The sequence below is a fragment of the Acipenser ruthenus genome, chromosome 18 (assembly GCF_902713425.1).
Source record: "Acipenser ruthenus chromosome 18, fAciRut3.2 maternal haplotype, whole genome shotgun sequence".
In the NCBI taxonomy this organism is placed as follows: Eukaryota; Metazoa; Chordata; class Actinopteri; order Acipenseriformes; family Acipenseridae; genus Acipenser; species Acipenser ruthenus.
This window is the reverse complement of record NC_081206.1, coordinates 11467788-11480090: the sequence shown is the minus strand read 5'-3', so window position 1 is coordinate 11480090 and position 12303 is coordinate 11467788. Positions and strand designations below refer to the sequence as shown.

At 39.2% G+C, this 12303-nt stretch overlaps 1 protein-coding gene across 1 annotated transcript in view; it reads right to left on the bottom strand.

Moving 5' to 3' along the window:
* Positions 1-12303, bottom strand: part of LOC131698709 (zona pellucida sperm-binding protein 3-like) — a 177438-nt gene that overhangs the window by 48232 nt on the left and 116903 nt on the right. The gene's annotated exons all lie outside the window — the stretch shown is intronic.

The window sequence follows — 12303 nt, the reverse complement described above, 5'->3', positions numbered from 1 at the left end:
TGTACGGTTTCGAATTTGCTTTATTGCCTCATATGAATGGCACGACACTGGGTTACCAGCTACAGTGTAGAAACGCCCCCAGTTCTGAGAAATGCTACCGTCTCGAATTAAGGTATACAAACGATTTAACGTTTTTTTTTTCATTTAAAAGTGTCATTCGTTTTTTGCTTGATTACTTTAAACCAACACAATCGAATCAGTACCTGATTGGTGTTTTGTTTGTTAGATTCACACCGATGGTTTAACTGTAATCAGACTGTGTGATAGTCAGCTCAGAAGGGGATTAGATATCAGGAATGGATAGGGTTTATTTGAAAAATCGACATATCCTGAACGAAAACAAAGCACCAGATTATCTTCAGCATAGCGCAAGGTGAACCAGTAACAATGCAATCATTGCTAAGAGGTAAAAAAAAATGTAAAAATCTAAAAGCCTTCTTTTAAGAAACAAACAGCACAAAGGCTCCCTTTGACAGCACAGCATCGGCAGCATGTCACCAATGAAGCATAACAAACTTGATAACTAAAATCCAGGATCTGAATACAAGCAAACGCTCATTTACTGGATTTAACTCAAGGACACATGGAGCACACCTGCAACTGTTACACTGTCAAGTGTGCAACACAAATGGAGGAAGTTAACTCTATGTAATGCTTGAATATTCTGCCCTGGGACTGGAGTTGTCACACGCTGGCTGATGATGTTCCTGCCTCATTTTCGTGTTTTGGCCAAGTTGAAGCCAGCCTCATCAACAAAAATGTGTTTGTGCTGATAGATGTTCGCATTCAGCTCCATTACCTTCTGAAAATAGAGATGCACAGTTGGGTTTACTGATCCATATCAACTCACAGTACTACCACAGTATTACAGTATCTGTACCAAACTCACATACTAACAGTATCATAAGAACATTACTGTACCTGTGTATGCACTTGTATTGCAGTATATTGAGGCATGAATATAGTGTTCTTACTTGAACGTACTCGGCTCGCTGTTGGGATTATTTCTTTCAAAAGGCACCAAGTCAATTTGGTTCATCGTTAGTCACTTGGTGCCTTTGTAGAATCTGAGCCATTGCAGGGAGACTGATGGTGTTCACGCCTTCAAAAACATTGTTGTCTTCAACAATGCGTCACTGGATTTCGGTGAGGTGAATATCATTTTTTGCACGGACCATCTCAACTACAGCCGTCTCCAGCTGATCAGGGAGTAATCGACTGCAGCCATCACTGCATGTCTTTATCTCAATTCTGGAAACAAAGCACAATATGCATGCTGTGGTTACTCCTGCTGTCAGTAAATGTACTGTCAAACTGGGTACATGTTCTATACACTTACCGGTTCTCTGTATGGAGCGTCCGGATGATAGAGGCTACTGTTGACCTTTTCATATTAGGTTGGACAATCAGCCCAGCCGCTCACATTGACAAGCCTCTGTTGATGACATGGTCAGCAACTGTTGCTGTGATTTCATTCGACACGGTAACTCTTTTTGGTCGTACTTCATCTCGTCTTCCTTGACGTTGTCCCTGTCCCTGGCCTCGTCCTCGCCTAGCATCTTGACCTGCAGCCTGCTCCATGTTATCACAAACTGCATGCTGTCTACACAGCCTTTTATGTGGTGTTGGGATGATTGTCAATTAATTCTATTTGCATTTTCACAATGTGAATGTGATGAGCAATTAGAGTGAAGCATTTCGAAAAACAGATATAAACATTTGAAATATAATATCATTTGTATGTAATCAAATACAAAATATTTGGGGTTCCAAAACAATTAGATTTCTGCAACTCAGTTTGGAGTTTTGTGTTTAGCATTTTGAAAATTGCGCCAATGGTTTCATAAACATGATTTTAGCAACTGAAAAAAACTGTAGTGAAATGTTTCTGTTTTTTTTAAACAGACAAGAGTCCTACAGCAGGTTCACATGTAGGCACTCTGTGGTCATGCTTGATAGCTAGTTGTTACAGGTTAATAAAGTAAAATGAGTGACCTGTCAAATGAAGTAGGATTGAAAGAACACATTATGAAGTATCTCTTTAATATGTCTCCAAATGAAAACTAGAGAATAGTGTGAAACAAACTGCCCTCAGTTCTTTCAGCATATCTTCAAAGCTGATTCCTTTAACCACTCGGAGTAGCATTGTCTCTGTTATAAGAGGTCAATGAAAAATGTGGCATTAACAGTATTAGGGATAGAGAACCCGACAGAGGGGTGTGTATTAATAATAATTAACAAATAATCCATACACCGATAGTCAAATTTAATTCCTTAACAAAATGATGTGATATACAGTATCACCCCTTTAAAGAGTTAGTATTGTAACTTTCTGTTTGAAGCTGACAGAAGGGGGCAGTTCTGTGCGTTCCTCATGAGTTCTCCTCTTGTGTCCTTCTCCAGGGGTGTCTCGGGGTCTTGGAGAGAAGGAAAGAGCGCTATGACAGATGCCACTGCTGCAGATAGGGGTCTTCACACCAGCACAGACTCCAGTGCAGCCCCACAAGCCTCAACGCCGGGGAACGTCGCCGGTTCAAATCCATGAGAAGGTCCTGTGGATCGGCTGAATGCCAGTATGAGTTCTCGTGGTCTTGTTGATCATGGAACTAATAGGGCTCCCACTTTCCCTGCAATAAGGGGCAGAAAAACAGTGCACAGGGTTAAAAAAAATGTTCCCCCAAGCTAAGAAAACCAGACAAAACCTACTTTATGAGGGCATAGGCCATTATCCTGTAATGTATAAACATTTAAAACATAAAATAGTTTTAGAAGAGAATCAGGACTATTTACCCAAATTTTCTGTATTATAGTGATCCATGCCTCTCTGGAGTTTAGAATAAGAAATGTACACATTAGGGGAGCCAATAAAAAGTCCTCATAAACACTAGAAACAAATGTGTGTGTATGTATAGTCTTCAAACCATTGGAGGACAAAATTGGAAAAAAATGTCTCCACAATAGAAATACTGAATAAAAAAATACAATTTGGAGAAATAACAAAATATATCTTACTTAAAATCTAGTCTTTTGCCCAGGGAAGTTTCTATAGCTTGGAATTAGGAGTCATTAATATGTCAATCATTGTAATGTCCACACAAAGATAGCAATACAAACATGAGTGTGTGTGTGTGTGTGTGTGTGTGTGTGTGTGTGATACCTGCTCTAATCCAGCATCTTTCATGAGCAGTACATTCACTTTGAACACAGAAGACAAAATCTGCAATTCTTAACAGCAAACGCATGCACAGATCCTGGATAATGGAAAGCATGTTAAGGTTTATATATACAGTCATTTCTCATTAATACAAACTTCAAGAGACCAGCAAAACAATGATTAAATATTGATAAATATTATCAGTAATTGGTATTATTAAGCAAAATGTATACTGTCAGTTTTTATTGAAGTTACAGTAACACTGACATCAAATTACAAAACAATGAAAAGTATTATACATTTAAACTGATTATTTCTATGTTTGTTTATCCGGGAAACACGTGCCATAACAATGACGGCACAGATTCCGCGTGATCTCTGAATCAAGACTTCTTGCCGCTATATCCTTTAGAACCTATTGGGGAATGTAAACGAACTGGACTGTGAACAAACTGCTCTGCTACCTAAGAAGGGATTTTCTTTTCTATTGCATTTCTTTCTTTCAGAATAGTTCAAAGGCACACACTTTTTAACAGGGGGAGTCAATATTGTAAAGCTTCAGGTACAATGATCTTTTACTACTTGATTCTATCTAATGGTGATACTTCTTTAGCGCCATCTACTGGGTTGCTGAATGTTCCTCAGTTGCAAAGAAGGCTGAGCGCTGTGTAGACGTGCCTTGAATGAGTAAATTACTGCAGCCGGCTCACTAATACCAGACTCAGAGACATCTTATAAAATGGAACTGTACGGGTTGAAGCATTTGACTACTAAAATAAATGTGCTCTGTGCTTGTACCCACAATCCATGTCTGGACTGGATACTGCTTTCTGGCCTGTATTAACATCAAACTAGCCTGCCCATTGTTACAAGTGCATCCAGTGACCTCAGATTTCAGGATGATTGTGGGCAGAAATAGTGAGATTGAAGCTTGTCTCACCCATTTCTGAAATCATTATTCTATTCGGGTGTTCTTGGTGATTGTAGCTAATAATTCCATAAATCATATCTGGTGCACACCTCCACTTGTTATATATGTCTCAAAAGGCCAGTTTTATTTGAAAACATGATATCTGGTACAGTAGTCGCAGCGTATAGGAACACCTCCTAAGAGAACACTTTGTCTAAGGGAGCACCCTTGTGGTGAAACAGATTTTTTCATCCATTGTAAATTCTCCGGCTAAAGGAACAGGAACTTTGTTTAAAAGAACACCTTCTTGGCACCGATAGCAATCCGTTCACAATGCTTGCAGAACTGTTTTGTTACCTGATAACTGATTCTCCACCAGGCTGTGTGAGTCCGGAACTGGTGTATGTTTGTCCAGAATCAGACGCACATCCAGCAATAGCTCTCAGACTGTGAAGGAAAGGATTTTACTCTGTGAGCAACATTATTTCATGTACCAGATTTACTCAAATTTAAGACACACCTTTTTGACCAAAGTTCAAATCTGGAGGGGCTGACCTGGATTTGATTCAGGGTTTTTCAGTTAGGGGAGCAATTTATATTTGCATATGTCAGTTATTCTGGCAAGCTTGAACAAGAGCTACTGCACACAGTAATGCCCACCACTACAGCAATTACTCTTGATACAGTACAGGTATATTCAAATGGCTACGCGGCAAACTTTAGGCAAATTTGATGATGCAGCTTTTATAAGAAAAGTCCTCTTGTTTGCTGAAGAAAAGGGACTGTGCAGCAGAACATAAATTTGGGGCATCTGAGATGTGTGTCAGAAGATGGAGATGGAATCATAAATGCTATTTTTGCTTGTGAACGTGACAGAATGTCACAATGGCCAAATTAAATAAAGGAGGACAATAAAACTAACTGAAATAAAGTTAAAGGTAATCTACCCTTTTCCAGCTACCGTAAACTGCAAGGACTGCCGTTCAATACTGGAAGTACCGTACTGTACATGTTTACTTTCCCAGTTCAATTGTAATAGAGGTGATTATTTGATTTTTATTTTTTTGGTCTTCAAATTTGGAGATGTGACTTGAATGCAGGGGTGACTTAAATTTGAGTAAATACAGTCATTTTACATTAGAGAGTGAAACTTTCAGTTTGTGAATGAAGCAGTCCAAGCCCTGCAACACTGTGTTTCTCACTGCAGTGGTGACTGCCTAGTTAGCTATATCACAAGAAACAGTATTGACCATATCAAGGGCTCAGAACCAGAGGGGCTTTAAGTGACATTTTTGTCAAAATGGCATATTATATATCAAATTAAAGCTCTTGATGAGATCTATCTAGTACCAAAAGGACCTCACTGAAATCACAAACTGCACTGAATAAAGTGAGAAAGTAATAAAGACACAACTGCAAAATCTAGGTAAGTGCCAGGAGGTCGTAACTAGCTAGTGAAAAAAAACACACTTATCTGCAATATGTATTCATTTCAGTGTGTTATTATGGAAAATCTAACTTAAGCAAAATTTCTGGTGCTATTCTTTCAAATTCAAAAATATTTTAAACTTTAATTTTCTTCAAAATTATATTGGTACTGTGCATGTACTGATAAATGGCAACTGAACACATACAATCAAAATCTTATTTTTGCTCTCCTGTAAAATTATGAAAATGTCACTTACGCCCTCTGGTTCTAAGACCTTGGTATGGACATGTCATCTATGATCCCCAGGTACATTGGGGTACATTTTCAAAGGTGACAGGGCTTTAGATGGGTGCAACAGGGTTTTAGACATTTGTACTGGAGTCTAGTGTAAGTGCAATGTATTGTATAAGGACGTAAATTGTTTTTTTTTTTTTTTTTTAATATACTGGTGACAGCGGATATCCATTAAAACCATGTACACTGGTCAGAGAAGCACTCCCATAAAACAGGGATGTCACAGCTGCATCCCTGCAGAGACAGCTCAAGTTTGTAACAGCAGTTAGCTATGTCTGATTTAATGTTTATTTGAGCAAAAGTGTGTTTTATAATGTGTATGCAACTTAAACTTATTAATGTATAGTGCAAATGCAACTTACACATTACCCTCCAGGTGCAATCTTTCTGTCTGTGGGGTTTTCAGCTTTCTGATGGTTTCTTGGGTACTGTGGCAGTTTGCCATTGTGTGCAACAAAGATGCACCTGTGTTTTTTTTTACCTCTGTTCTCAACTCAGTAACAGGTGCATGCATCTGAACATCTATATTTAGACAAATGCATCACTTTCTGTCCATTAGCATACATTACAATACTACATGGAGGGGAGACTAAAGTCTGTAACTCCAAAAATCCCATTGAGTTTTAGGCGTCTAAATCCAATTGTAACCTAATGCAGGGTTTCAGACATGTGTGCTCAAATAGAAACATCACCTTACATAGTCACTGTTGAACATCAGGACTCTAATAAGCCTGTCTAAGAAAACGTGTAATTCTAGATGTCTGACAAAAATGGAGTCACCTTAGAAAACTTACCCCATTGTGTCTCGTAACAAACTAGTACTTTACTCATGTTCACGTTACCCAATATATATTTGACACAGTCATCAACAGTCTTACCTCATTAGCCTTCTGTTTCTTTCTACAGCAGAGAAGTGATCTGATTCCCAAGGGTGCGTTCATCGTTTGCCACCTCTCTTGTCTGCATATGTCTGCAGACAACAAAGGTCACAAACGCTTTCCTAACGGAAAACACAGGGCAGACTGGTGTTTTGTCTTGACACCCTGTTTCTTTTCTTTGCCCCTGCCCTTTCTGAAAACAGTGGTGCAGATCCGCTCCCAGACACTGGGGACATTGTCACCTGGGGAGAGGCGCTTCTCAGGAGTGCTGAATGAGGTCTTGGACTCCTCTTCACTGTTTCCTCCTATAATCACAGTTTTGTTACTGGGGCATGGTTGAGGCAGTATGGATCAAGCCTGTGGCTTCACAGCCAGGTCGACTGCTTTGGAGAGTCTAATTTGACACTCTGTGTCAGTGTTGTTCCTGGTTGGTTCAAGGTACTTGATATAGGGAGAAGGTGTCCTCTCACTGTAATTCCCAGCCTCTACAGGAGGGTCAACCACCATGGGAACAGCCACACCGGGTTTGTGTGTCACCTCATCCAGCTGAACCTCTCCTCTGAAGGCTATGCTCTCAAGAAGCTCTGCATCGTCCAGGGTCACACTATTGGACATCATGCTAGGTGTGAGAACATCTCTTTCATACTCCTCGTCTGAACCGAAAGTGTACTCACTACCTAGCCATGATATTGGGGAATCTCTGAGCCTTTGACGATGGTAGTCATCGTCTTTATCCCAGTCTCTCGTCAAAGCCTGATACTTTGATTCAATTTGCATTTGCTTCCTGTTTAAATCATTCTGCAGTACACCCACGAATGCCTGAAGCTGCCTGAGTTGTTCTTCGATTTCTGTTACAGGGTGTACAGAGGCCTCCTCCCCAGATGTTTCTCTTGTGAAGTCAAGCGTAGCACAAGTTTTCATATCAGCTGTTCTCACAGGGCTGCTTTCTGAATACAAATTCTTTGTAAGTCGAAGCCATTCTTCCAGAGTGACCAGGTTCTGTTTTATTGCTGTGGATTTTTTGTTTTTGCTGGCGTCGCTTTCCTTCAGCTGCGTGTTCTCCCCTTTTCCAGGGTCTCTATCTCTCTCAGACACTTTGTTGCTCTTTCCCTTCTTCTCAGGAGTCACTGGGATGTCTTGCAGCTCTTCCAATAGGAGGTCTATATCGACAGTGTCACAGTCCTCTGAACCAACCTATACACAGGAGAGGCAGAGTTACCCTGAGATCCAAACACTTCTTTATGAGAAAGATACACTCACAGAGTCATTTGAACATTAAAACCCTTTTATGCAATTTTTTTACCATTAATAATAGTTTATGCTAATTTACCGTTGTTTTAGCTTACCCAACTGCATACAATACTTGTGTAAGCTTAACTATGCTTTTACTACACTATGTTGTACTTTTAACATGGTAGGTAACTTTTTATTGGAGCAGATTTTAACTGTGGGTTAAAATATAAAAAAATAAATTATTGCTGTTCATATTTAAGACAGCATTGCATAGACTAGACTACAGGTCATACACACAGTGATCTAACAACAGACAGGATTGGATCCTTGTATCAGAACAGAGTTGGCTAAACTTGTACCACAGTGGAGCACTCTTAAGGAGCTCGACCTCACAAAGGACCAGTACTTATCCAGCATGGTAATATACTAAATATATTCATATTCAGTAAGGGCACATTTCTAACCATTAGCCCAGATATGAGCATTTTGTTTGGGACTCCTCTGCCTGGCAGGTCATGTCAGAAGCTAACTCTGTAAGAAGACACTCTTAAAACCAGAAGAGCTCATCTGCTGCATGAAGAAGCATATAGAAGAAGCACATTATTTTCACCTATGAATGAATATACAATGTATCCCTATTGACTTACTGTGCAGCAGGAGGCAGCCTTGACCTCAGGAGCTGCAGCAACTCCTTTCATCTTCTTCTCTGTTTTGGGACATCGTCCCTCAGGCTCCATCTTGAAAAAAAGAGAAGACACAAGATTAGTTTAACAGTCTGAGTTTTATGCATGCACAATGATTTACTCTCTCCAAACAGACTATTACACGTCTTTATTAAACTCATGAGTGAATGTTTTGTAAATAGGGCCGTATGTTACAAAGCAAATGACTTTAACTCAATATTTGCATCTGATATTTATTTATTTATTTCATATATAGCGCCTTTCATACCGAAGTATCACAAGGCACTGTACATAAATACATAAAAATACAATAAAATACAAAATATACAAATAATAATAATAATAATAAAAAAAAAGAATCATTAAAAGCTAGCAATTATGTTGCATTAAAACCAGTAAGATAAAAATGCCATTTTATAAAAATGTGTTTTAAGTTTAGACTTAAAAATACCCACAGACCCAGCTTCCCTAACACATGGAGGTAGAGCAATCCATAGTTTAGGGGCTCTAAAAGAAAAAGCCCTACCTCCCGTATTGATTTTACTGACACTGGCAACAACGAGCAGCTCCGCTTCCTGTGATCTAAGAGTGTGATTTGGGAGATACGCGGTCAGTAGCTCCTGCAGATAGCTAGGTGCTGCTCCATTCAAGGCTTTACAGGTCAATAATAAATCACCCAGTAGAAGAATCCTGTCATAATGGACTGTCAAGGAAGATAGCAAGTCACTAAATTCAGCTAAAAATAATGGGTTTGACTTAGGTGGTCGATAGATAATTAAGAACATAAGAAAGTTTACAAACGAGAAGAGGCCATTCAGCCCATCTTATTTTTTATTTATTTATTTAGCAGACGCCTTTATCTAAGGTGACTTACAGAGACTAGGGTGTGTGAACTATGCATCAGCTGCAGAGTCACTTACAACTACGTCTCACCCGAAAGACGGAGCACAAGGAGGTTAAATGACTTCACACAATGGGTCACACAATGACTCAGTTGCGGAGGTGGGATTTGAACCGGGGACCTCCTGGTTATAAGCCTGTTTCTTTAACCACTGGACCACACAGCCTCCTTTCTTGTTTGGTTGTTAGTAGCTTATTGCTCCCAGAATCTCATCAAGCAGCTGCTTGAAGGATCCCAGGGTGTCAGCTTCAACAACATTACTGGGGAGTTGGTTCCATACCCTCACATTTCTCTGTGTAAAAAAAGTGACTCCTATTTTCTGTTCGGAATGCCCCTTTATCTAATCTCCATTTGTGACCCCTGGTCCTTGTTTCTTTTTTCAGGTCGACATTGTCTATACCTTTTAGGATTTTGAATGCTTTAATCAGATCACCGCGTAGTCCTCAAGACTAAATAGATTCAATTCTTTTAGCCTGTCTGCATACGACATGCCTTTTAAACCCAGGATAATTCTGGTCGCTCTTCTTTGCAATCTTTCTAGAGTAGCAATATCCTTTTTGTAATGAGGTGAGCAGAACAATTACTCATAGGAGCTATCTAGAACAGTCTTGTGCTGTCATTTTATTCCACCAATAGCATCATGGAACAGCAACATAAAGCAATGATGTCACTGCAAAGCTCGACCAGTTACATGTCAGTATCCTAAAAGTGGGTAAGTATTACCCCTGCTTTGTGAGGTCCATGTATTTCACTCACAGCATGGTACACTGACATCACATGTCACTGTGAATAAAGCAGACTTTTTTAAAATTGTACTGTATATATTTGTATGACGTTTTTTAAATACATAGGCTTGATTTATCATAAATGTATACAAAGATTCACTACATCTCATACCACAGTACTTAAGGATTGTGTGGTTCCTCATATTATTTAACATCACTCATAGACTTTTATAATTGAATATGTTACTGGTCTTGATCAGACAGCTAAAGATTATTGTGAAAATGAATCCCTACCTTGGCTTCCAGAAGAGCAGAACCAGACTTCAGCTCAAAAGTTTCAGGAATGCAAGCAATCCGCAATGACTAGATTCACTTTCTTTAAGATGTCTTTTTTGTCTTTAATAAACTGTCACAAACAGGTTCAAATTGTCCAAATCAACCAGCATTAATAAATAAAGAAATAGATTAAACCTAAATTTAGTCTGAAATTCTAATAGTCATTAACTGTCGAAATGTATTATGTTTATCTCTTATCCCACACCAATTCAATACTTCTTTTTTTCAAAATAGAAAATTACCTTTTTTTTAATTGGATTATTAAAGCCAAAAAAACAAACAGTTGCTTTCTTCCAGGATCCAAACGAAATTCAGTGCAGAAGGTCTTCCAAAAACAGTCCGAAAACCAATTCTATGCCAGATCTAACAAGATTTAGAGTTATTTTTGTTTGTTAAAGAAAATTGTAACCGCAAAAATACGTCCCTCTTCCACTAAACTCTCAACAAGACTAAACTGTCCGCCAACTTACAGCACACGTGTCCCGCACAAAAATGTAACGTCACAAACACCAGCCTGACGTCCCTCGTTTCCATGGAGACGGTGTACAGTCCTGGCTACCTGTTCAGTTTGCATCCCCAGAGTTTTACACATCGCCTCTTCCCTAACTTGAGAAAATACTTTTAGTTCTGACACGTTTTAAAGCAGCATATTGTTCCAGAGAGACGCGTTCGGTAGCTTTTAAACACGGCATCGGAGAGTTTCTGAATCCCGACCTGCATACAACCCGTCCGTGTCACAGCTCCTCAATCATGTCTCCTACTTGAATTACATCCACTTTTCATTTGAAATGAGCACAACATAGTTTCTGCCCCTTTTTAACCCGGGCTGCATTCCAATAACCAATGTCTTTTCATCAGAGTGTATATGAGCTATCCGCGGTCCTGAACGTTTCGCAATGTGCACTAACACTAGGAATAATGCAGGAATCTCAGTCAATCAATCAATCAATCAATCAATCTCTCTCTCTTTCTTTCTCTCTCTCTCACTCTCTCTCTACTGAGCATCATATTAAACTTATCACTTCTATTTGGATAAAATTCACTAGATGTGATCGAAAAATGACAAACTCTGTTTTAGCGCAGGTGTAGTGACTTTTTATTGTGCTGATTAACAATTGACATCACGAAGATTCTGCAAAATGATCTGTCGATCTTGGGCAGGTGTTGTGACTTGGTCTCTCAGTTCATGGCCTGTCATTGCCAGAGTGTGTCTGGTTATACCGTCTCGCAAGGTTTGAAATTGCTGGCTGTGAGCACCTGTAGACGGCGAGCCACAGTACGCTTCCCCAGTCCAGCCTCCAACATGCCGATTGCACGAAGGCGCTGCTCTTTTGACAGACGTGGCATATTATTTTTTTCTGTGATTTTCTTTATTGCTTTTATTCAAGCTTGCAATTTAACAGCTGAAATCACTCCATATCCGGTGTCCAATCAACTGTCTCACTAATTAGGTGATTAAGTGCATATGCTTCAGTCATAGTCACTCAAGCGTGTCATGGTCAAGGATGAATGATCGAGTGATTAAAAACAAACCAAAAACATTTAGTCAATGTCCATCATTTATTTACCTTATTTTTTTCGAAAATAAATGTGTTATAACAGTGATAAGTTTCTTTTGATGCTCGGTATATATATATATATATATATATATATATATATATATATATATATATATATATATATATAGTAGAGATCTTGGTTCTCGCAGGCAGGCGCATTACAAAAGCAAGGCAATCCACACACAGGCGGAAAGCGAGAGC